This window comes from Pongo abelii, chromosome 7, assembly GCF_028885655.2.
Source record: "Pongo abelii isolate AG06213 chromosome 7, NHGRI_mPonAbe1-v2.0_pri, whole genome shotgun sequence".
NCBI lineage: Eukaryota > Metazoa > Chordata > Mammalia > Primates > Hominidae > Pongo > Pongo abelii.
The window spans coordinates 78,995,638-79,021,557 of record NC_071992.2 but is presented as its reverse complement, the minus strand read 5'-3'; the positions used below and the strand labels follow the sequence as shown (position 1 = coordinate 79,021,557).

General features: G+C 33.9%; 3 long non-coding RNA genes across 4 annotated transcripts in view; 1 reads left to right on the top strand and 2 right to left on the bottom strand.

Moving 5' to 3' along the window:
* Positions 1-25,920, top strand: part of LOC134761937 (uncharacterized) — a 45,433-nt gene that overhangs the window by 5,045 nt on the left and 14,468 nt on the right. The window contains exon 2 of the long non-coding RNA XR_010141161.1: positions 188-25,920. This exon is cut by the window's right edge and continues 14,468 nt beyond it. This is a non-coding gene — a long non-coding RNA (uncharacterized LOC134761937). The remainder of the gene's footprint in view (positions 1-187) is intronic.
* On the bottom strand, positions 8,927-10,538 carry LOC134761936 (uncharacterized). The gene is made up of 2 exons (XR_010141160.1): positions 10,118-10,538; positions 8,927-9,364 (listed from the first exon to the last, which is right to left on the bottom strand). It is a non-coding gene; the product is annotated as an uncharacterized LOC134761936 (long non-coding RNA).
* LOC134761938 (uncharacterized) overlaps positions 13,995-25,920 on the bottom strand; it is a 40,185-nt gene continuing 28,259 nt past the window's right edge. The window contains exons 1-4 of one of the 2 annotated variants that reach the window (XR_010141163.1): positions 23,458-23,585; positions 20,888-21,014; positions 18,444-18,541; positions 13,995-14,212 (exon numbers count right to left, since the gene is read on the bottom strand). This is a non-coding gene — a long non-coding RNA (uncharacterized LOC134761938). Of the gene's footprint in view, positions 14,213-18,443; positions 18,542-20,887; positions 21,015-23,457; positions 23,586-25,920 lie in introns of those variants that run through there. The other variant, XR_010141162.1, reaches the window with a different exon arrangement.

The window sequence follows — 25,920 nt, the reverse complement described above, 5'->3', positions numbered from 1 at the left end:
AATAAGCTATCTTAGAGCCCACACATAGAGTTCATCAATACTACTGTCTTTGTTCAAAACTTTGTTTGAAACTGTTGTTTTAGAACCATCTTCTGAATCTGTTCATGAATCACACAAGAAGACTAGTCACATTATTTTATCCAACTTCTCATAATCTTTCTTTTTTTCTTTTCCTTCTTTTTGGTAGCCCTACCAAGCCATATGACCTACTTTTTCAATATATTGGCACTGAATGATGTCAGTACATCATAACTTAACCTCATGGGAGGTTTGTGAACAGGATGCCCATGAAGAAGGTCACTTTAAAGAGAAGAATGGTCACATAAATGGAACGACTACAGACTCTTAAGGAGATGCCTTTGGATGAAAATGACTTGTTTGAAAATGTAAATTTAAGTCTGTTTGTTAGAGATCTCATTACTTTATACTCAAACCGCTTATGCTTTATATAATTCTTAAACCCCAAATCAGGAAACAATTATATGGTGCATGAATGAGATCTGCCAGTCAAATTGCTTGTAGTGTCTTAGAAGGAAGTGGCTAAGTTAAAAGGGGGTGTTTTAAAGGGCTTGAGTATACTAAAAGGGAGTGTTTTAAGGGGATTGAGTATATTTTAATAGATTAAGATATGAATTTTAAATTCATATGTAAGTTCCCTTAAAAAGACAAAGATTGTAATTTTTTCAAAGAATCAGTCTCATGTGACAACATGAGCATTTCAAAGATTTCTATCATTCTGTGAGTGGTTATGAGAGATATGAGGGAAAGAGGGAAATTGGAAGTGTGCCTTAAAATGTTCTGAATCTATGAGGTATGAAAGGTATTAAATTATCCACAAAATAAAATTTAACTTCCTGGTATGAAATAAATTGGAAAAGAACAATCTCCCTTTACACCCCTAAGGAAAACATGAAAGAACATCTTTAGTTTTCAGTTTCCTTCAAATCTAGTAGTGCTCATTCTTCAATCCGATGATTTGCAGGGAAAGTGGAAACAATTACTTTTTTTATTAAATGAAGAATGAACATTCTTGTTACTTTACAAAATGAGGGTTGCAATAAAACGGATACTCAAGCTTAGACCTTTCCTCATATTTGGGCTAGCCATTCTTTCTTAGCTTTGTGTGTCTGGAACTAATATGATATCAAGTATATCCTAATTTTAAGTAAATAAATACATGCATAATCTTCTTAGCAAGTAGAGATTAGATTATCTTTTTCATATTAAAATAAAGCAGCAAGACAACTGAGAGAGCACATCCTAGGACATGTTCATTTCAAAAGTGTCATTTAAATCAACCCTACTCTGTTTTGCAAGCAGGGGTGTAGACTACTGTGTTTCTAAATATGTACTATGCACTTTATTTAAAAATAAATTCCACTAAAAAACAGTACAATTAATACTACATTTAGATCTTTAACATGCAAATATCATTACATTTTGTCTTTCTAAAGTAATGATACCAGGATTATTTTATAGTTGAAACCTGTGAAAAACATTTGACACTTGTAATCAGAGCATCAGAGATGACTGCGTGTGTAATTTTAAATACTTCCTGTGTTTGTAATCATTTCTATTTCTCCTTAGGCATAAAACTTTCCTACCCATAATTCTCCTCTGTCAACACACACACACACACACACACTCTAAAATATATCCCCCAACGTAAGTAAGGTGATCAATTTAGCAAAAATAACTGTTCAATTAAATTTAAAAATTAATCAAAATGCAAAACCTATTATTACATTTCTCTCAAGATATTCCATCCTATTTTTAGCATCAGGTCACTTCTGTCAATTAGAATGATCAGTAAAAGAGCAGAAAAAAGTTTTTGGTCACATGTCAGAAATATCTATCTAATGAAAATGGGGAATTTTATCTTTTTTTTTAGTAAAATGCCCCTAAACCCCTGCAAAACCCTATTGATATAAATAGGACCATTGCTTCTTCAGGGAAAATTTTTGATAGTGAGAAATTCGGCAAAGAAAGGAAATCTTTATGTCACCTGCAACATTGTTAAGTATCTACCCTATTTACATGCCTTCTTGCACATTTTCCTCATTATTTCATTTAGCAGTTCATGTGACTTTGGTTCTCAATACATTTTAAGGTGAGTGTACATATATTACACACACAAACATCATCTCAGCATACAAAACAACAAGGTTATCTGCAACGAATATGAATTCACATGTATGTGTTCTTTTTAAATGATATTTGCAAATGGTCACACTGCACATCTATGGTTTGCTCCCGAATAAATGTAAGATTACAGCATTACCTTTTTAAACCTGCAGATTCTTCTTTCTGTAAGCTTTTGCTCCAGCAAATCTCAGCTATTCTTATTGCAGCCCTTTCTCACATGCCCCCAAGTGAGGAACGATTTGCAAGCTTTTGGCAAGACATGTTGTGAAAGCTAAGCTATTTATCTGATAACCATTTTCACTAAACTCAGAGTTCATCTTTATCTTTTGTTCTAAATAACCCAAAAATTGTAAAGTATTAAAGGAAAGAAGGAAAAATAATTCAGTGGCAATTATTGTCTTAAAAAGAAGTATTCATCATAGTATTTTTCAAATAACAAATATCCTTTTTTGTTTCCTGAAAAGTGATGTAACTAATATTTTCATAAGATGGAGGATCATATATTTATAGTTTTGTTTGTAAAGAGCATGCAGTGAAATTCTAACACACTTTGTAACAAAAGTGCAGAATACCAAATTATGTATAATTTATTTTATCAATTTTTATAAAATATAAAATCCTAAGAAAAAAAGACTGGAAAGAAATATTCTAAAGTGTTTTTGCCTGTGATTGTGGGGATTGTAGATAATTTATTTTCTTATCACACATTTTTTTTCCTACTTTTTGGTTATTTTACACAATTGATTAAAAAAGAAAAACATAATTATAAAGATGTTTTTATTTAAAAAAATTCAGTGGAAACTTTTAAAGTGTATTTATCTGGTATAAAGCAGGGCAGGCACGAATACTTTTTAAAAATAGATACACATAAACCTTTAAGAAAATTTATTCTTAACAGATTCAGACAATGGTTTGAATAGAGGTTTAATAATTTGATTGTGTGATTTACAGTCTCTTAAACTTTAACTTATAAGGGAAATTTTATTAACCAAATACTACCTAGAGGTAAATATGTTGATATTTAAGAATAATTCTTGCTACACAACACTATTATTGTTCTATCATAGTTTTGTTTTCTTCATTTGGATTTTTAGAGTAGCATTTAACCAAAAAAATTATTTGTGTTAAAAATAAATAGCTACTTTAAAAGGTAATTTTAAAATACCAAAGTCCTTTTTAGATATTTTAAATCGAAGTCTTTAGTTTGCCAGCAGAATTCTCTCTTCTTCAAAGTATATTCTACAGTCATAATTCTGAGGTATCATCCAACTATTTGGTAAACAATTTCAGAGATTTGTTTTTTCAAGCAGAGATAAAAATATTTCTGTAGCTACAAAACATTGATATAATTAGCAACCCTTTGATATTATTTTCATTAGCAGGAAGCCAGATTTCACACTGATTTAATTTTTGACAGGAAAAAATTCTGTTTCATAAATCGTTGTCATACTTGTTTTCTGATTCTTTTCCATAGACTCACATGGAATTTTAAAAGCTTATTAAGTATTGATTGTGCTGTTCCTAGGTATATGTAGTAATTTTAAACCTTCTTCCCATATTCTATGCAGAAAGTAGGTAAAATATTGGTGGAGCAAAGGCAAGTAAAAATTGTTGGGAGTCCAGTTGTGCATATCTACTCAGCAATTTTAAAATATAAATTTTGTTCCATTTACTGGTGAGAAAATATTTTCTTTCTTTGCCTAAAGGTCATCTATAATTGAGGACAAGTTAGCCAGATTCCCGAGGCTGAGTGTGGCTTTGATCTAGGTGTCCAGCCTTTCTTGGTGCAAATCATTCTGGGGAGAATGGTAGGAGTCACATCGATGAATTGGTTGTCTTACTAAAGGTTATTAAGGCTTCCTCTTTCCTCTTCCCTGGCCTGCTCCCTGCCCCACTCTTTGTGAGCACCTCTGCATGTCTGTAGCACTTTGAATTCGTCCTGCAGAAATTGTATTCAGGTATAACACTAAGCTTTAAACCTGCTCTTCTTTATGTATACTTGGTTACCCTGATTTTACTCCGAGATACGTGACATATGTTTTCATTCCCGAACATCTTCGTCAAATCATTTAAAAATATGTAACACCTGTTATTTGATTTTGGATAAGCAGAGTATTCTTTCTCAAAAACAGATTTGAATATCACGTTCTATAAATCACTTCATACAAAGCTTTTATTCAAGCATTAGGGCAATAACATTGATTCTATGGATTTCCTTGGAAATAATAAGAATAGCATTAAATGCTTCAAATTAGAATTAACCCTGGCAATGCTAAACAAATACATATAGAATCTGGGTACATTTATGAAATTCTTTAGAAATATTTTTATTGTGCTTTTACTTGTATACAAATTATTAATAAAACAGGAAAGAAGATTAAAATCATTCTAAATAGCCTTTTACAAATTATTTACACTGCTTTGTACAATTTGAAAACTTGGCAGCAATTTTATCAAATGTCTTATATATCAATGTCAGAGAACTGTTAAGCAGTCATTTTTGAATTACACTACAACCAATTATTTTTATAATCAAATATTTCATCAATTATAAACTACATTCATCTTTAATTGCTTTTGGATAAAAATAAGTCATCTATTTCCAAAGGCAGTGTTTCTTATGAATACTTATGGCCAATTTTTGTTCACATAATTCTGCACTTTTTTCTGTCAAACAAAAGTGTTTTTCAATGGAGCAATAATATAGTTATAACTTCAATCCCCATACTATTTAATCAAATCAATACATCTACAAAAACATTAAAAATATTGTTCTAAACTTACAGACGGTGATGATAGCTAGATATTTGTTTCCAAGTAATGTTTTGAAGTTATAAGGTAAATTTTTTGGAGAATAAATTCTTGTGACAAATGATAACAGATACTTCCATTTCTTTCTTTTGTGATTCAATCTTCTCAAGAACTTTTGTGTAGATACACCAAATATTGCATGTAAAATTATGACCATAGAATTTTTGTGTTATAAAATGAGTCTTTATTATTGCATACTAAAATGAACATGTATTTTTTCTATTACATACCATTTTTGTGAAATAATTCCATTTCACTTAACATACCAATTCTGTAGTGTATTTTAATAATGATAAACCTCTAATTGCCCATATGTTTATACTGTGTATATGGTTAAGATAAAATATAATTTATGTATATGTAAAATGGATTATATATATGTACACAATTGTTGCACTATTTATGGACAATCTCAATGTTTTTTTATTTTCTCATAGCTATGAATTCATTTGTAGTGTCATCATGAAACATCAAAGTAAATTTATTACTTTCAATCAGTTATGTAAAAGCAGATCTCGGGTACATAGGAAATTGTTCCATTTCTAAATGGCTATTTGTGCATTATTATATTATCATATATATAATTTTTGTTCATACCATTTTGAGTAACAAATCTTTTAACTTTTAAAAATATATCAATATTAAAACAGCTGTTTAATTTTTAATTATGGAAGGACTGTTTTCTAAAACATTCTCTCTTAGAATTAAACAGAATAGTGCTACTGAATAATATTACATTTAGTAATGAAAATAAACTTTCGTTTTGAAAATTCCCTTAGTTTTAGATTCTCTAATACACTATTACTTCACTGGCACGGCACAATTATTAATCACCTTTGTCCATATGTCCTGATCACTTATTATATCATATAGCATTAACACTTACTTTCCTGAAAGTATCTAATTCTAAAGCCAACCAACAGAAAAAGCTAATTTGCATGTGGTACTTTATCCCCAAGAAAAATAACTCTTGGTTTTGTTTGAATAGCATTTATAAAGCTAAAGATAGTTGTTTTTCCAAACATGTGATCAGTGTGTCCATTTTCATATCATTATTAGTAATAGAGTGATCTCATTTAGGAGCAGGGCCATTTTGATGTTAAGTGTATCGTCATGTAAAAAGAAGCTTGTCACACTCCTCCTTAATAGTGAAGGATTTCCGTTTCCCTTTATGCAGACATTTGCACCTAGTATTTTCCAATTCTGTAATGCAAACACTGAGGGAGAGGTTAAATACAATGTTGGCTCTGCAATACGTATGCCGAAAAGCTGCACGCATTTTGCCTTGCCTTCGCTGATTTTAACCCTGGGTCAACAGACATGTTTTAATGTGAACTGGAATACAAATGGTGCCTACCAAAAGAAAGTAAAGGAGTGTGAAGTTTTTATAAAATGTCACAATTGATAAACGTGCAAGATCTCAAAGAAGGGAAAAAAGATGGGGGATGGATGTTCAGAAAGCACTTGGTTAAACATATATTTCATCATTTTAATTTGGTGACTACACCAAATCACAAGTAGCCAAATTGGAGTTACAACTGTCCACTAACATTTTCTTTTCTGCATTCCTGATATGTTCTCTCACTTTCCAACTCTTCTATTTCCAGGCAGTTGTACCATATGAAACTGACAGCAATTGTTCTGATTCATGGTTTAGGAGGAGTAGCTGATTAATCCCATGTCAGCAGTCTTGACCCTACGTGGAAAATAGAACCTTAGAAGGCCCACTCAACAATATATCAGGGAGCAGAACTGTGTGGCTTGCCTTGCTCTTAAATGTAATGAAAATTTAGGACAATGCTGAACAGTGATTTGATGCCCCCCTCCCTTTTTAACCTGTTTCAAAAGAACATTCTGGGTGAGGGGGGGAGGGAATATATTGGGGAGAGGAGGTGAATGATTATGATTATTTTCTGGAACAAAATCTTATTTCACAAATATTTTATTTTTGTCCTCCATTAAATGCTTGAAAACATTATTTTTTTCTTGAGCATAGTTACTGATTTTTTAAAAAATGGTTGTATGTACTTATTTTGAACCTTTAAATTCTCAATCTTCCCTCTTTAATGACCATAGAATGCCCTTCTACGTTTAACGCAGAGCTCTAACTTGTACTTATTATAAAATAATTCCAAATAACTCCAAATTGCAGAATCATGTTTCATACAACATGCTCAATTTTAAAGAGAAATGTACATGCTGTAATTTAAATGCACAAAAGACAGGCTTTGAGGAAACCATTTTAGCCCTGGAGATCACATTTTTCACCAAAGCCCTAAACCAAGCACGTATTTCTACAAAGAATTTGAAGAAAACCTTAGTACTCTGTATTATGTTCTCAGAACTTATGATTAAATAAAGGGATAAAATGGAATCATATCTTTTTCAAAGAGGACCATGTGCATGAAGGCACTAATGTGCAAATTTTATTTACAACTATAAAGCAGATTGAAATGCCAAGGCAACTTGAAAATCTCTCTCATAATGCTAAATCTTAAAGCAAAGAATTCTATAAATGGTGGTCACTGAGTACAAGTTGAATTTCAGTATTGGGAGCTATGCACAACTAGTAAATGAAAAAAAAACTACCTAGTATAACTAGATAAAGCTGAAATGTGCTGAAATCGTCCCCTGCAAACTGCATAATAGCACTTCCAATGGTCCCTTTCTGTCACCCTCTGTAACCATCAAGCCCTGATTCTGCTGCAGTCAGGTGAATGGTCACAGAGCTCTTACGGTTGGCTGCATAGAATTCCAAGGAAAGACACATCTGTACAATTTTTCCTTGGACAATGATAAATAATAATTTTGGTATATTTAGATTTTTCTTAAATATATTTGAAGAAAATTATGCAAGATTTTCTTACGCATCCTCCTAAAGGTTTTATTTTGACCGACTCCTTCACTGTGAAAGTGCAGCCCTTTGATCAAGTAACATTTGCATTTCTGTATGGGGTAGGGTTTTATGTTCTTTTCATACATGCTGTCTATAACTACGTGTATCATGTTGGTTTGTGCTACTCACTATTTAAAACACTAGGTACCAAGTGTTGCTTTGTGAACAGAATCCATGTGTATTAAGCAGAAGACAATAGAATAGTGCAGTTTAAAATGCAAAATTAATAGGTCTTTGAATGGTACATATTTTTAAGATGGCTATTTTAAATATGATATGCTCAGATACACAATGGAATATTTTGGTTTTTAAATGCAGCATCTTCAGGTTAGCCTTATCTTACTTAAAAAGAAAAATGGAATGCTTTTCTAGGTTTTTCTTCAGAGGCAAGCACTCTGCACATACTGTGGAGGTAACATTAACAAATAATAATAAGACAAACTGTAGGTTAAATTCTGTTGCTCCAAGAACTCTTAAATATGAAGCTATGGTTTTATTAAAAAAATGTGTTTTTGAAGGATCAGCAAAAATGCAGAATTGTCTATAAAAATGGAAATAATTTGTAAGGTGTGTGTGTGTGTGAGAGAGAGAGAGAGAGAGAGAAAGAGAGAGAGAAATGATCTTTATAAGGTTTGAGGCTTTTTTTCAAGGTAACAATTTTTTTTTCTTTGCTGCATGAAGGAATTTTTTTTTTAACCTTCACTCAGAAAGCTGGTAGACAACAATTTCCCTCTTTTCTCTGGTTTTGATGACATGTTTTCATAAAGAAATCTCTAAACCCTTTTTGCTTCATTTATCCATGTGTTGATATTAAAACTGCCTGGATCTCAAAGGCATACAAACTCTTTGTCAATAAAGTAGTAAATTAAACAATTGTCATTTTTAAAAAGTCTTCCAGTGAATTTTCTCATCAGCAGCAAACTATTTTGGGTGCTTTCACTCTTAGAGCTTTAACATTTGGTAAAACTTATATAAGACAAGATTTGAATTTATTGAGAAGTATCTTATAAATAGACATTGCATGAAATCATTCATTTTATCATTTTTAAGAACAAGTATTTCAGTTTAGTATAGTTTTTCTTAAAAGAACAACAGCTTTATTTACTAGGTTTCACATCGCATATTCTTTTCAAAAATGTGATATGTTTACATTTTGAAGCATTGTGATAGCCTTCATCAAAAATAAAAGCTAAGCAGAATGCAAATTACATATCTCTCAATCAGAGAGAGTTTGGTTTCTAATGTCAAGAATATATTACTGGAGAAGAGCCTTTTTGTGTCTTCACCGGTTTTCTGCTTTTCCTCACCTACTGAGCAAGGCAGCATGTAGTATCTAGGATGAAGCTTGATATTTCTTAGATAATATGGTTTGGAAGATGCTGTTTGCAAGCTTATTTGCTTCTGTGTTGTGTTCATAAGCAGAATATAATTCATTTCTGCATATCTGCTAGACTGGACAAATCAAGGTGACAATCCGTGGTTAGCTCTGGCGGGCCTTTTGTCCTACTGCTGCTGTGAATGGAAGCACAATGGAAGCAAAGTGAATATATAACAGTCCAGCTGCCTTGTTGTGACAGCCCAGTCCCACCATTGCAGTGTGTCAGCTCATGTTTGTGTACCGGTAGCCAATCCATAAGATGACAATGCAAATTGTGTGAAAAGTCTTCTATAAGATAACAAATCATGTTGGGGGTTGAGGTGTGGGGAGGAGAGGAGAAGGGGAGGTTGGACACATGTCTTAAGAAAAATAATGACCCGTAAAAGGTTATATTTTTGGTACAGTGATTACATTCAAATGCAGGACCATCATCCCAATTCTGGCATGTGTCTCAAAGACGCAGGTAGGCGCTTACACTTAAATCGATCTTACCATTTCTGTGTGCAAGGTTCTGCATTAATGTTACTTTTAGGGCTGTTTATATTTCATTTACGCTTGCAATTAATCATCTTTACTGTGTTGATGCTACTGGCGTCAGCAGTGTGACTTAATTAAATTTGAAATTATAGTACAGTAAATATAGGCTTCCAACTAGCCGGTCCAAATTAAATGCTGTGGTCTATTTCTTACCCATGGTGTTTTCCAATTTAAGCGTTCATTTGAAAGGTTACATTTCTGACTGAAATCAGGTTTCCTTTTTTAAAACTTAACTGTTGCTAAACTAGAGTAGCTCTCTTTCAATCCATACTTTATTCCTATCTATTATCTCTATTCTCAGTACATAAATCCAAATAATCCATATTTATTACATAACCTTTCATATTTACCTGATTAGATGCCTGTGGTTCTTTAAGGAATGTTTTTATCCTCTTAAAACATTTCCCATTTCCCTCTGATATATCAGCCCTGGGCTGCTTTAAAAACGTTTTGCCTCCATTTTGTTTCAGGCTGGTAATCAAGCAATTAGCCCACAAAATGGAGGTCCTCGCTCTGCTCTATATACCGGCTCTTAGATGGGTGGTTTTACCTGTTTGAAAGCTCAGGCAGAACAGTTTACTGCTGATCTCGTGAAATTGGCCTCTTAAGACTGTTCCTATGATGTCAAATAAGTGAGTCTTGCTTAGGAAAAACCTTAGGAGTTTGAGACCTTTGTGGTGTTGTCACTAGAGCATTATCCTATATGCAAAACTTGCACATCTCTAATCTTCTAACTCGATAGAGTGAACATTTGAACTACTTAGTCAAAAATTCCAAAGATAAAGTGCCTAGCTTTAAAACATTGCTAACTTCATTTCCTTAAATGTATATTATTTTGTGTACTACAGTCTTCTTCAAACAATTCATAACATGTCTAGCAAGGTATTGAGCAGAAATGCAGTCACACTCCTATCATATACACAACACAGGGTTTGAATACTAGAAAATTTGTCATCCGTAAAGTGCAGCATAGGACTTGTGTGTAAAAAGCACAAGCTCTTTTCTTTTCTTTTTTTTTTTTTAATGCAGTGCTGCCTTGTCTGCACTTTTTGAAATTGCATATTTATCAGTTCATGAATTATTTATGAGATTGGAAAAGTGGAGGGGGGGGTGCAGAGAGGATGAGGAAGAAGAGCACACAAAAAATGTATGCTGAAAATACTTGGGATAGGAGATGCTTTTAATATGAATGTTAGCAGTTCTGCTCAAGGATAGCTGTATTTTGATTTTTTTTCTGAATGTTGTGTTTAGATCTATTATTATACAATTTGGTGTTTAAAGAATTGTTTTGCTGTCTTCTCTATTTGATTGCTCAGGAAATTAGGAAGGGTACAGTTTGTTTAGAATTAGGTGAAATGGGGACTAAAATGAACTGAGTATTTCAAAAAATTGTAAAGCATATTTAATAAATATTAATCTTTGTCAGCCTCTATTGTTGTCAAAAAAGAGCTGACAGATTGAGGATTAATGAAATGTTTCATAAATTAGAAATGAAACTATCAGCAGATTGTCTAAAGTAGGAATCAAACATTGCTCAAGCCAGAGCTTTGGGCCGGTGGAATAGCCCATTCTTAAATCCAATCTTTTTTCAGCCCATGGGGAAAAAATAAACTTCCCATATCCACTGGCTGAGAGCATATATTTAGCTTCTTTCATTAAAGAAGTCAATGTTTTCTACATGTAAAAAGCATGTTGATACTTTTCACTTATATTTCTCAAAGACAAAACAAAAGCAAAAGAAATAAGAAAAAAATCAGAAATAGTTATAAAAGAAGCAACTGAATGCTCAGCTTCATTAATGCATATACACATTTTAAAAAGTAAAATAAGTATATAGTCTGGGATTGTAAGCCTCCTATTACCAGGGCACTCTATCAGGGTATGTGAGGGGAGGAGTTCCGGGGGCGGGTGGATGTGGGACAAGAGGAGGCGGCTACATTTGGAATCATGCTGTAACTTCCTACTATATTCCACAATGTAACGCAAAGATGAGCCACTAAATCCCCAAAACTGACTGTTAAAGAAAGGTGAATGGGATGGCCTATAATGATCAATTATAAAAATGATATTTTCTTTTCCTTAATCTCCATGGAATTTCCTACTTAAAGTATGTGACACAGGAAGCATGTTAGCCTAAAATAAGTAATAGGGACATGTGATGTACTAAACCTTAAAAAAAGTTATGCTATAAAGAAAAATACGCTGAAAAGAAAAATATTTTGGGTATGTGTATTATATGACCAAACTTTCCATTTTTGATTCCTGAAATCCTGATTCAGGTATTAGCAAGTTAAAAATAAAACAAGAGCTCTTTTAATTCTTCCTCTTACTGTTCTGTTCATTTGGATTTATTAACTTTTCCGCATGGCTGTTCGAACACTTACCTGAAGTACCTTTCTTCCTATCTGCCAGAGATATATAATTTGAAAGTGGGCTAGTAGAGTGTATAAAAATGTTTAGCCTAATCACTCCCTAATGACAGCGACTTATGTCCTTAGTGCAGTCGATTTGTTTCCTGGGTTTTAAAAGTAGATTATTTCCATGGTGCAGGCTTAGTGTAAGCTGTTGAGAAACCACAAGCACTGCACTTCAGCCTGAGTTTGGGACGTTCGCCAAGGGTAATCTGATTAAAAGGGCATTTTTTACAACATGGTGCTGCTTTGAAAATTCTGTGCAGCCTGATAGAGTGGGGGCCAAAAAGAATTGCTTTTTGAAGATGAACTAGTTTTCTTAAGCAAAATTATAAGCCTGATGATTCTCTTCAGCCTAACTGCAATGGATAAACAAAACTTTCTTAGTAACACATCTGTTACCTACCGCAAGTAATTTCATGATCTATTTAATGCAGCCTTTTTGCTTGTTTGTGTTGCTTTTAGTCACATGAACTTACATCATAGGTACACCACTCTTGTTCCATGGAGAAGTATAAAAACAGTAAGTTTCTAGTTCTACTTTTGTTGTTCTGTGACCTTCACATATACGCATTTTGCTCCATTCTGAGAGATAGTCACTTCTGGTCTGCACTAACTAGTAGTAGTTATGGTTGCTTGAGAAGTTTAGCAGCTGTCCGTTATTAAGAGGTAATTTCATATCTCAAATCCTGGGTGTCTTTTTAAAGATGGAATATAATACTAATTAAATATGTCATGTTTGCACACAGAATGCACTCAAAAGAACCTTTCTTGTATCTCTTATTGAAGTATTTTTATATTCTTCCGTGGGAGCTAACTAGGCAAGTAAAGATGAATAACTAAATCTGCTCCCATTTTTCTAACATCCTCAGAGTAGGATGAATAGCAAATGTATGTGAGAATTCATCCATTTAAATAGCATGGGGCTCTTTGCACCCAAGTGTTTGTGTACACAGCCCACAGAAGAATATTTGGTTTCTGTCATTTCTTCAAACTCACTATCCTAATGGATCTTATTGGCATTTTGTCTTCGTTGGAGAGAACTGTAACAGTTTTCTGCCTCTCCCCTACCCCCAACAAATCAAGGCTTTTCAAAATAGCTGAAACATTGTAACGTGATGCCATGACAGTTCTGCAAAGAAAAACAAAATGTATTTTAATTCCATGAACTATTGGTTCAACAAATGGGCCAAATACTGTGCAAAATGCTATCTATGAATCAGTCTCTGCCCACAGCTCTTCACACTCTACTGAGAGAGAGAGAGTAGGATGCAGAAGAGCAGGCCTTATATTCAAGCCAGAAACCAATTGCTGAGAGACTCGAGAAGAGAGAGCAGTTTTCCCTCTTGAAAGAGGATTGGTATTAGTGAACTCGAGTTTTTAAAAAAGGCACTTTTCCCAATATTGGAAAGTGTATAACCCCCAAGTTTACCTTGCTACAATAAGAACTAATTTCAATGAAAAAACATAGACAATTTCATGTGTGTACCGCACACATTAGGATCCCATTATTGCTTGGCAAAAGCTTAGTGGTATCCTAAAGCATGTTGAATTCTTTTACATTGTGTGTTTCTAAATTCTGTGGTCTACATTTCCACAGAAATAAGTCTCTGAGTATGTCGTTCTTAGTAAATATAAAAAATGGTGGCATTTCTTAAAATACACTTTCTAACTTTTGGGAATGTGGAGAGAATGTGCTGAAAACACTCAAGACAAAATAGAAACTCAAAGATACCACACATTAAATTGGGCCTTTCCCCATGACAAACGTCTATTGCATTTCTTTATTAAAGATGACAGTTTTTCTTCAGAGCCATCTTTAACTCTCAGGGAACATTGGTATAGAATGGTTTGGGAACATGTGATGTGGTAAAGACAGTTTAATGACAAAATATGGTGTTTCCAAAGAAACCCTTTATAGTCATTAGGTCATGTTTCAGGAGAGGAGTGCTGTCACTTCAGAGCAAAATTCCTATCTGTGCCAATGGTGTTGTCCTTATGGATTCGGAGAACATTTTATGGTCTTTCTTCTTCCTGAAGAATAGAAAGGGTAATTTGATGCAGGCACATTAATATGAATAGCTTGGAGTCATATGATTGAAGATTTTTTAATACTTGCACCAACGTCAGCTTCTAGGGTAGTATCAGTGCTCCAGGGGGCCAATGAACCAAAGTACTTATTTCTGTGACCAGAGAGACGAAGAGAAATTATTTTATTCTGGAGAAGTATAGGTAAAAGTAAAGAGGTGTTTTTCTGCTCTCTCTGTATTAAGCATGCAATATTAGAAGCAGCCCTTTGAAAACCTTCTAGAAAAAAATTGGTTATGAGAGGCCGTAACTGCATATCTGCCTGTATAACCCTTTTGTAACACCAGAAATGTTTATGAACCAATTTTATCATTTGAATTTCAATGTTAGCTTTTTTTTTTTTAATTTAGGTTTTGGATATCTCTTTAAGATTTTTGGATTTTGTGCCACTTAAAACGAGATATTCATGTCAGGAGGATGTCCTGCTGTTCTAGGAGAGGGAGGGGACACCATTAAAAAAATCTTGATAATCAAGGCCACCTGTGATCCTGGGCGGCTTTCTGGAGCACAAAGGCACTGAGGAAAGCTGTTCTCCGAACCAAAGCAAATTTCTGTGATCCACAAGACACTTCAGCCTCTTCCCACTAAGAAAAAAAGAAAATCATGCTACAGGAGGATCAGCTGCTCTCTGTTCCTTCCTTAAAAAAAGTCGAGGTGGTTGCTATTTAACACAAAGCCCCATGACCTTAGTGCCGTGGCTGCTTTGAAACACCGAGCTATTTAATGATGCAAATTACAAACAGAGGGAAAACATCAGAAGAATCTGTCTGGAAATTAGCTTGTTTGACTGAAAATTAGCTAGCTTAATCGAACTTGCAGGACTCAGATTTTCTCTGCAGAAGCCTGGCTTGGCGCTTTGGTCCATTTGCATTATCTCGCCACTCAGTAGAAATGTTGAAAATTAGAGACAGGAAAATCTATCTTCTATTTACATAGTTGAAATAACCAAATGACCTCTTGGATTTTTAGTGAGGGCCTTAACAGTTTCCAAAGAAACATTATATTAAATACTTGTGAAAATTCAACCCAGAAAAATTAAGTTAAATTGTTACTGTATTTACCAGTTCCCAAAATGCTGAATTCAATTATTCTTTGATCCTAAAGAGCTAGGATGAATCATATATGTGTTGATATAGAATTTTATTGTGCTTTAGTTTGAGGACATTTTATGGTAGCAACATGACCCAATTCATGCAGAGAGAATCCTTGTAAACACTGAATCTAGTCGAAGACTTCAAAGACATACTTAAAACATAGGACTTCATTTGAGGCTTATGAATAATTCAGAAGGTCAAAAACTTGTGCCGTGTAGAGAGAATGGAGTCAGATCATCAAGATCTATATTAAAACATCAGTTTTTAAATTAAGGGAAGGACTTAATAACTTTAAAGACATATTTTTACTTTCTAAAAGGTATAAACAGGGTTGTGGATAATTTCTCTGTGTAGTTTTAGAAATATTTGTGCTTTCATATTTTTTAGATGGATGGAATGACTGTATTTGTTTGTACTTATAATACCAAAGTAGCAAAAGTACTAAACCATTTGCCAAGCAAATGTTCTGTATTCAGTCTAGCAATCAAACAGCTCTGATAGAGAAAAATAACATATATAAAGAAATGATGACACCTAGTAGAGTACATTCCTTAAGTTAAAAATTAATCTGTAAGTGGTAAGAGTATAATTATGAAATAGCCTCATCTTCTAAAAATATAATAATACAAATTTTAACTTGAGAAATGTGGTGGTTCGAAGTATAGTTGGAAGCAGTATGACAGAACAGATTCAGTGGAGAGAAATTTAATGCTATACTTTGAGTATCACAATAAAATAATATTGATGGCTTTAGGCAGAATTCATCGAAAGGAAATGATAAATACTTTTTATTATTTTTCTATTTTAGAAAGTAAAATATGTCATTATTTGTTATTTATATACTTTAAATTTTAATGAAAAACACTGGTAATGGTTTCTGAACTTCTTTTGAGAAAGCTCAGAGTTCATAAATATGTCTAATTTAGCTATTGGGGACACATAGTAATTTCTAACTTTTACAAGAAGGGTAACATGTCTTTGCAACTATTTTACAACAACTGAAAGGTTGATATGAAAAGTTGGTCTTTGTTAATTTTTTTACATAGAATGTTTTTTAGTGTGAAATTGCCAATAGTCTTTTACAGAAATACGAGTATCAATAGACCAAGTGTCCCAATCATTTAATTGTGCTATTCTAGTCCTTCATAGCTAGAGCAATGACAGTTCTATTTTTAAGCAATTTTTGCAAACTAAATGATAGATATCATTGGTTAGTGTTCTGACAAGTGTTGAATGTAATTCATTGGCTATCACTGAATGCTTATGAAATAATATTTTACAAATTAATGTACAAATCTCATTTGCAAAAAAAATGATGCTATCAATATCAGCAGTCTCTATTTAAACAGCACTTAGTATTTTGAGTCATTGTTTACCTTTGGTGTCTTGTGATGGAGAGGCAAGACAGCAATGGTTCTCAAAGAAAATAGACTGAAACTGTATTATTAAGTTTCTGGATTTCTTTGATGTTCACAATCTAATGTTTGTTGATAGCATATATCAGTGGTTTCTGGTTTCATTCTGTTACGACTATGATAAACATCCAATACCAAAAATCATTTAAATAAGATAATTCATTATGTCACTGCGAAAATGTATTCTAGAGATAAAAAAATCTTTTCTCTATCATTCGAGGTCAATTTTCATAGTGCTACTCAAATTTGATGCTTGGTTCTAAACAGCTTTAATTTTATAACCTGAACAATTTTCTGAAATGTTTTGCGTCTAGAAGGAAACTACCCAAGATTCTCTCTCTTCACCTCCTCCATTGCCTATCCATGACTCTGCCTCCCCAGTTTTCTGCATAGGTGAATACATTAGCACCTGGCTCATTGTTTAAATGTGTTACTCTTATCTAACTAATATATCAGTCTTAAATTTTCTCATCCCTGGGGAAACCTTGGGCTGATAATACAGTGGTTATGCCAACAGAGAAATTCTAAAGCACAAAACATTGTCTTTATTCTATGAGGTATGATCAGCACTGTGAAATTCACATTGATTGTTATACTTTTGTTACTATTCTATTTACTCGGCCTTGATTCGTTTTCCACATTTAGTGAGGCAAGCACCTTCACCCATTACTTAAAAGTATTTAATATGCAAGGTTTGCTTAGTGACTAAGCTAATTCTGAAGCCCAGTATGTTTACACAAAGAACTGGTTGTAATAGGGTATATAAAAATATATATTACAATATATAAATATATATGTTATATATGACCATGTGTTATATATATGACTTATAAAATACAGTAAATATATATGATATATTTAGGAGGTATTAATATATATATGCATGGATACATTTATACCATTCTAGGTGGCAAATAAACATATTAGGTCATATCATTTGAAAAAATGTCTTCTGTGAATTAAAACTGAAGATGGTTTATGGGCAGAGTATACATTTAACAATGGGGAAAAAAATCTTTCCTTAAGAGACCATAATGGTAGTTAGCTTTTAACTTTCACTTTGATAGATTCTGAGTGAATCATCCCCAGAAGGTGGGAAGGGAGACGGGGGTCAGGATGCCCTGCAGGCCTCACTGCTCTGTGTGAGGCAGCTGTCTTGTCTTCCCTTTGCAGGGACGTGGTGCAGTTGAAGGGAAGCGGCTTCTCTGCAGCAGAAGCACATCCATCCTGATCCCAGACTGTGGACAGCTCCTCCGTGGAGGAATAGCTGATGACCGCATAGTTTCTCTTTCCCACCCCTATCCCCCATTGCCTTGCTCCATTCATAGCAATCTGAGCTCTGAATGTGGGCTGAGATGTCTGACATTCTGCAGCAGGAGTCTGTGGGAAGAAACAACATTGGGTGCATGTGCAGGGTGGGAGGGTATGGGCAGATGGGAGAGAGCTGGGTGGAAGGGGGCAGATGAGGCTTATCTCTTCCCACTCCATCTCCCTGGATCTCAAGGCTGAGAATAGAACCACCTATTAAAAAAAGCAAATTCTATTTAAACATATTGCCTTCCTAGTCCAGGTAGAGCTGTGGACTTGTATCATTGGACTTCATTCCTCATCACCTTAGGAGGGTTTCGTAGGCCAGGAACCTTTAGCAGGGAGAAAAAAGCCACTTACCTCTTTTTCTTTTTCCTTTATAAAATTGCTCTTTCTAGAAAGCTTCCACACATTTACTTATTCTACACCACCAACAGATCTTTCTTGCTTCTGGACTACTGTGGTCATTTCACAAAAGTAAATATATTAGCAACAAGAATTGGAATTTGGAATTACTTCACCCACATTTAAAATGAAAGCTTTCCTTTCTGCAAGAACAATGCGAGTTTGAGAGGCTTATATAAAATGTGTTACAGAATTAGAAAACTAAAGCATTACTCTGACCGGCATCCTCTTTATTTTAAAAACTAAGCATTTAAGTAGTAATTGTCAAAGAAAAGACTGCATATTGGACATGTTAGTCAAATAAATTGGGCATGTTAGTTAAATAAATTCTGTATATTCTAAACTTCTAACTTTTTTATCATGTGATTTCCTGAGTAATAAGTCTCACTTAGCATTTTCTCATTTTCTCAGTGTAGGCATCACTCAGACTTATTCAGTGGCAGTGAATACATGGAATGTACACTTACACCCTTCATAAAAAGATCTGATGCAAGGCACACAGCCAGAGAGAACTTCAAGGATTTGGCAAAGGCAAGGATATATCTTAACCTATCCCAAATTCTCATTTTGAACATGTAAAATTTCAGTCACTTAAAAAAATAAATTTAATTATGTGTAGTTCAGTACTTTCTTCACAGAACTGGTACTAGAAATAGTTTAAGAACAAACTGTTCTAGGTTTTATTTTTACTGGATCTGTAGGTAAGACTGCCAAAACTGTCACTTAAAAATGTTGTTTGCAACCAGATTTTGGAGTCCTCATTTCTGGTTCAGAACTTTGAAATTAGCAGCCAAATGTTTGGATACTTGTTCAGTTGTGCAGATTAAAAAAAAAAAAAATCCAGGTTGGGCCAAACCATTCCTATTTCTAAATGGAAGCAAAAAAATGAAAATAAAAATTAATAAGAGAGAGGATGGGAGGGAGGGAGAAAGGCAGGAAGGAGGGGGGGAAAGCAACCTAATGGGAAAATTTATAAACACTGTGTTTTGACCTACTTTGGAAACTTTTCCTTTCTACCAAATTATATTTGCAAAGACAAAGTCAGCTTCCTCTCAGAGTAACATGATTATTCTCTCATGACACCTTAGCAATCCAGAAAGAAAAGATCTCTGGGGTCACCTTGACATTTCCTTCCACTGCAGGCTGAGTCCAGGCCCTCCTGGCTTGTGCCATGTGATGCATTATGGCAGGTTCAGATGTTAATGTAGCATCTGTGATTAGAAGGGGAAAACATTGCTTTTATAAACTAGGTTTTGTTGCTGCCATTTCTGCATTACTCAGGCACAGGCACTAGGTCTACCTTCCCCCTGTTCTCAGTGTCCTCCCTCTCCAAACAAAAGAAACAGTACTCTAAACATTTTTTGTTCTTCTCTGGGTTGGTCTGGTTGAGCAAAGATCATCATGCTCTGATTTAGTGTTTTCAAATAAGTGTGCCCTCTGCTGCAGCACTCTATTGAGAGACAACACAGCCCAAGCGGGAGAGTTCAGCATGGCCACTAATAAAACACAAGTGAGGCTTTGTCAGGCCACGAGTGATTACTTGAACAAGTGCCAATGAAGAAACCAAACATTAGAGCTCAGCGCTTCAGACCCTCAAGACAAAGGGCCAATTGACTTTCCTCATTAGTTTTTGTGCCAAACATGTAAACACAGTTTCCTCTCTATCTTTGATGCTCAAAACATGCCAGCTTGTTAACATCTTGGGTGGTACTGTGGTTTATGAGGCTATAAAGACTTTTATGTTGGGTTGGGTATTTTCTTTCTCTTCTTATTGCAAAAGATAGGCTTATCCTTGTTTTTATGAAAGGAGAGTCCTTAGGGCATTTTTCACTTACTAATATTCCCATTGATTCAAAGAAAAAATTCAAAAGTGTAAAAGAGTGACAGAGAGGAAAGAAAGAAGAAAGAAGGAAAGAAAAAGAAAGAAGGAAAGAGAAAGAAAAAAGAAAGAAAGAAAAAAAGAGAAAGAAAGAGAAAAGAAAGAGAAAGGGAGGGAAGGAGGAAAGAAGGAACAAAGGGAAAGAAGGAAGGAAGGAGGGAGAAGGAAAGAGAGAACGAATATAAATGAAAAGGAAAAAACATAACAGCTCTGGTCCTCACTCATTTCAGATGAATATGTAGTGTAAAATGTCTGTTACAAACATTTCTAAAGGAAGATCTGTAAATAAGTAATTGTGAGAATAACCCTAGTGTATAAAGGACTGATGCAAGAGACCTCGTATTGGTAGTAAAGTCACACTGGAGTTCCTTCTTGGGATGACTGATATTATGTCTCCTACCACTCTCTATTGCAGTTCGAGTCTTAGAACAGTTTCTCAGTGGATTTCAGCTACTCCCTTTATTTCCTCTCTCTTCCTGTTCTCCTTCCATTTTGGTTATTCTTTTACACTTGTCCTTACCAATACTTAATGCCCTCTTCCTTTCACTCCTGAGTTCTCAGTCCTGATGAGGTAGGTGTCTAAAAATGAGTTGTCATTTTCTTGGTTGCACAGAAACACTTGGCCCAAATTTGTTTCCATAACTAGGCTAAGAGGAGAAAAAGAGCATTGTCTCAGTGGTTGTATAGCCGTAATTGTGAGTCCTGGCTCTATGAATCAGCTGTATTGACCTCATTCTGAATTATTTTCACCTATGGAATCAGCAACATGAAATGTAATCATGTATAAAAATGTGGAGGGAATATTAGTCATTATAGACTCTATGGTTGGCTATTTAATCATACCTATCAATATTAAAATGCATATATCTTGTGTTCAGCAATTCCATTTTTAGGGATTTTTATACGAATATACTCACATATACATATAAAGGCTGGTTTTTAAAAAATACTGTAGCATTGTTTGTAATAACAAATCTTAAAGGAAAAAACCCTAAATGACTTTCAGTAGGGGCTGTTTATATAAGTCATGGTACATCCATACAATGGAAAATGATACATTTGTCAAAAACAATATTGCTGCTTTGTATGCATTGAAATAAAATCATCCTCAATTTATTTTTCTATGTGAAAAAGCAAGGTGTAGAAAAATGTATCTAATAAGCTAACATTTGTATAAAAATATAGTATCTATATATAAATATATATAAACACACATCTGCATCAATATGTGAATATATTTGAAGAGTATCCCTGGAAAAATACAGATAATTGGTAAGAGAGGTTGCCCCAGGGTAGGGGAACTGGACATTCAGGATCAGATCAGAGATGGAGACTTATATCTCACTGTACCATTTTTTGTACTTCTCAATGTCTTATGACAATGTATTCCTTAGTCTAATAAAATAAAATGCTTATTGTTAAAACATGCCATAGAAGTAACACATACATTCACTATTAGCTATTAATGGCATAATATGAGTTATTTTGCCCCTTAATAAAAACTGGCTAGTATAAATCCCTATGAGCCTGGGTCTGAATATTTATATATTTTATCATGGAAGAAGGAGGGCTTTGGGGCCAAAAAAAGGAAAATTCTAACAAGAGAGAACAAGTCTGGAGGGCACATCAAAGGGCATACCTGAAGGCAGTATGGGGACTCTGGGGTTCTGATGAATTAGATACTAAGACAATGACCAAGGGATGGAGGGAGAATCCCTGAAGGCAGAGATGAAATCTCTGAAGCCAAAATAAATTCAAAGGCAATTTAATATGGTGCTATTCTGGGCCAGGAAACCTTTAAAAATGTTTAAATGTTCTATGACGTAAGAGGGGTGATAGGAGCATCTCTAAGCTTTACAGTAAGTTTAGCATCATGGAAGGTGCATTAGCTCTTTTGGCCACTAGGGTATCATTTAGAATAGTGTTCTATCATTGCAGCCAATGGCCTAGAAACAAATTATTTCAAAGTAATGACATCCCAGCGGCCTGGAAGAGTTAATGTGCCTCCTAAGTAACTAACTTACCATTAGGGAGTTATTTAGCCTCTGGGGAAGATAGAATTTGTTTTCACAAAAGCAGAGTAGTTTTGTGGATAACATTGAGAAGTAGACACAGTAGAGCCTTGTTCTATTTTGAGTCATTTGCAGATTTGTTTTGCTGTCTTGGTCAACCACTTAACATCTCTTTGTTCTAGCATATCTGTGAATTAAGGCCACTGTCCTTTAGTTAACTCAAGTCTCAGGTATTATATATGGATTTCTAAAATAGTACTACCAAAGGACTTGGAGGATATCACACTTTAATATAGGGATGGCAACCTATTATAGAACCCAAAGCCATGTACTGTGTACTGAAAGTCACATGATCAGATTTTAGTCCTCAGAGTGTTATTAACTAGTTGACCCCAGGTAAGTTTCTTAATTTCTCTAGGCCTAGGTGTACTTATTTGTGAAATAAGAAGATAAGACTTGATGACCTCTAACACATGTTCCAACTCTAATATTCATAAATTATAGTCAAATACCGGAGAAACAGTCAAATGAGAAAGTTTAAAACATTTACAATGAAATTTTACTATTTTTATTTTATCCCAAGCTCCACTATGATTACTTGAGCAATAACATATACTAAGAATGTAAAATTTAGAGAATGTGTCTTGGAGTAAGAAGACAAATATAAAAGAAAAAAAGATAGTTTGACTTTTTTTTCTCTCTTTTAAAAAATGGAGCATATATTTATGAAAAAAGCAAAAGAAAAGTTAGAGGGAAAACATATTCAACAGCACAAATGCTATAAATAATCCATAGCCATATTAAAAAACATACAAAAATCACATGCAGTTAAACCAGGAAGACTTCTAGAAGATGTAAAAAAGGGGAAAATTTAAGTCAGCAGAATAAAAAAAAGAAGATATTATAGTGTAGGAATAATTAAGGTGCAACGGCAAGAATTAAAGAAAAATACATAATATTAACTGAATAGTAAGCAAATTGACAATATTATAGTAAAAATTTTGCATACAAATTAAGATATTAGAATGAGGAAGTTAAAATGTTATATAGGCAAAACGTGATTCATAAAAAAGCTTACCCATGATTACTGAGAGAAAACTTGTATGGAAATATGAACAATTTAAGCTTCATAACTGTTTAGAACAGAATCATGACATCATGAAAACACAGTTTGAGGAAAATTACTCCAAAATAAAATTGTCAAGGCTGAAAATAAATATAGGGAGATCGTTAAACATAAATACATATTGATTACTATGATTAATAATATTCTAAGACGTCACATTGCTTTTTCTTCTGCCTATCTGGAATATATTTAAAAATAAGAACCCACAAAGTATTTTCGATGAAATTAAAAGAGGAGAAATTTTGTGGCTCCAAATACTCTATAACTTTATAGATTTTAGAATCTAGCCAGTCACTAAGTAAGTTGATGATTAGCATTAAAATATTTAGGAATAGAGTTTAGAGGAATTCATTCACCATTTTCTCCTCTAATTAAGGATTAGATTGGATTGTTCAAAAAAAATAACATTTTATTGTGTGTGTTACATTTTATGTATTGGGATGAGCACCTTTGAAGACATTATTCTCAGATAAGTGATTGTCTGAAACATTTGTTTCAGCTTCTTAGTAAGCCTATTGCAGATGGAAAAAATACAAGTAAATTTGAAAATATATCTAAATAACAAAACTTCTTATTCAATATCTTGTTAGTACTTGACTTTGCAGAACACCACAGTGCAGACAGCTCAGACACAATGCTGTAATTAGTAATAGTCCTCTTGCTTTAAAATAATTATTTTATATAAATCTGAATCTTGGGATTTAAATATTGCAAGTCAAGTTTGTTGTGTAGTTGAATGGCTTAAATATATACTAATGCATACACTAACACACAGAGTAGTACAAGTTAGTGAACAAGTGATCTCTGGGGAACCAAAATAGATGTTATAACATTTATACATAAAGCATATGGATTTTACTCATATTTTGCCCTCCAGGCCTTTGCTCAGATTCTGCTTATTTTGATGACGTACATTATTATAATTAGTCTGTCTATATTGATATATTTTTGTCAACTCCCCAGAACGATTAGAGTAAAAGTTATCAGGAGAAAGTGACTGCTATTGGCAGACACACTCCTGACAGATTCTTGAAGGCTGTCACACAGAACAGAGGAAAAGACTATAAAACTACAGAAGTACAGACACAAGAACTTGAATGAACGCACACTAGAACTAAAGAGTGAAAGAGTAAACATCTCTATAGAATTCACTAGCTCTTCGGGGCATGATAACATGAACCATGATGGTTGTGTACAACAATCAATAGAAATAACAACAAGCCTGAATCACAAAGAGCAAAATAAGTTATGTAAAGTACATGTTAATGACTAACAAATAGTTGAAACCAAAAGAATGCTGCACTTATAGGGGTTAAAATTCAGCTATCCAGAAAATTCAGCTGTATGGAAAAGCTTATTCTGTTAGGTTACCAAGGCTTTTTTCCTTTTCTTTCAGAGTGTTCTTTGAAAGCATCATTTGTGATATATGAGCAAAAGCTCTGCGGCTTGAGCTTGGATCTGAGTTTTACTATGTAATACATGACAAGTTTATGTATTTAGTTTCAGATTTTCTCAGATGTAAATGGTGAGAGTAATAATCACCTCAAAGGGATAACAGTTAACTAATGACGATTTTTAAAAATCACATTTATGTTGTGGTCTCTGGGCTAAGGCTTTTATATATCAATACTCACTACCACTCTATGAAGTAGGAATCTATTAATATCACTCACAGATTACAAGTGATGAAACTGAAGAAATAGGAAGAGAGAGATCCTGTAGCTTGTCTAAAGTCACACAGGTATACAGTTGTAGAGCCAGGACTCAAATTCAGGGATTTTGGCACCAATGATTTTGCTTTTAATCACTAATCTAATATGTAAATAAGAAATACTTATAAAAATCCAAAATCCTGAGCATGAATTAGGTTCCGATTAGCTTCTCCAGACCTTCCATTCCCTTTCCACAGAAACTTAATACCAAAACAGAGAAAAATAATTTTCTTTTTCTAATAACTGATCATATATTGATGTTAGTGGCTGTCTCTCTGCGGTATCACACAAAGCTATACTATGGCTCTGCGCTGATTACTTGTACCACTCAACATGGATTCATTATGTGATTCCCCTGTGCAAGGCACCCAAGATGTAGAGATGTCTTATATGCTCTGGCCTTTCAATTGCATGTAGACTGGGGATTGTGCAGCACTATTCAGAACTATTCAGTTTCCCAGTCAACACTCTGCCTTCATAGATAGAAAAGGAATTTTGTCCATGAGCTTTTGTGTTTTTTTTCTGATAGAGTGAATACCTAATTAATATGAACATACAGCTTCAGATCTCATTTTGACCATTTCTTTCAAATATGTTCCAGACTTTTTGCTCTATAGATGAACCACGTATGAGCTGTGAGGGTGCATTATTGTAGAATAAGGAACTTCTCTGAAAAAAATCTTAGGGAAAAACTCATGGAAAG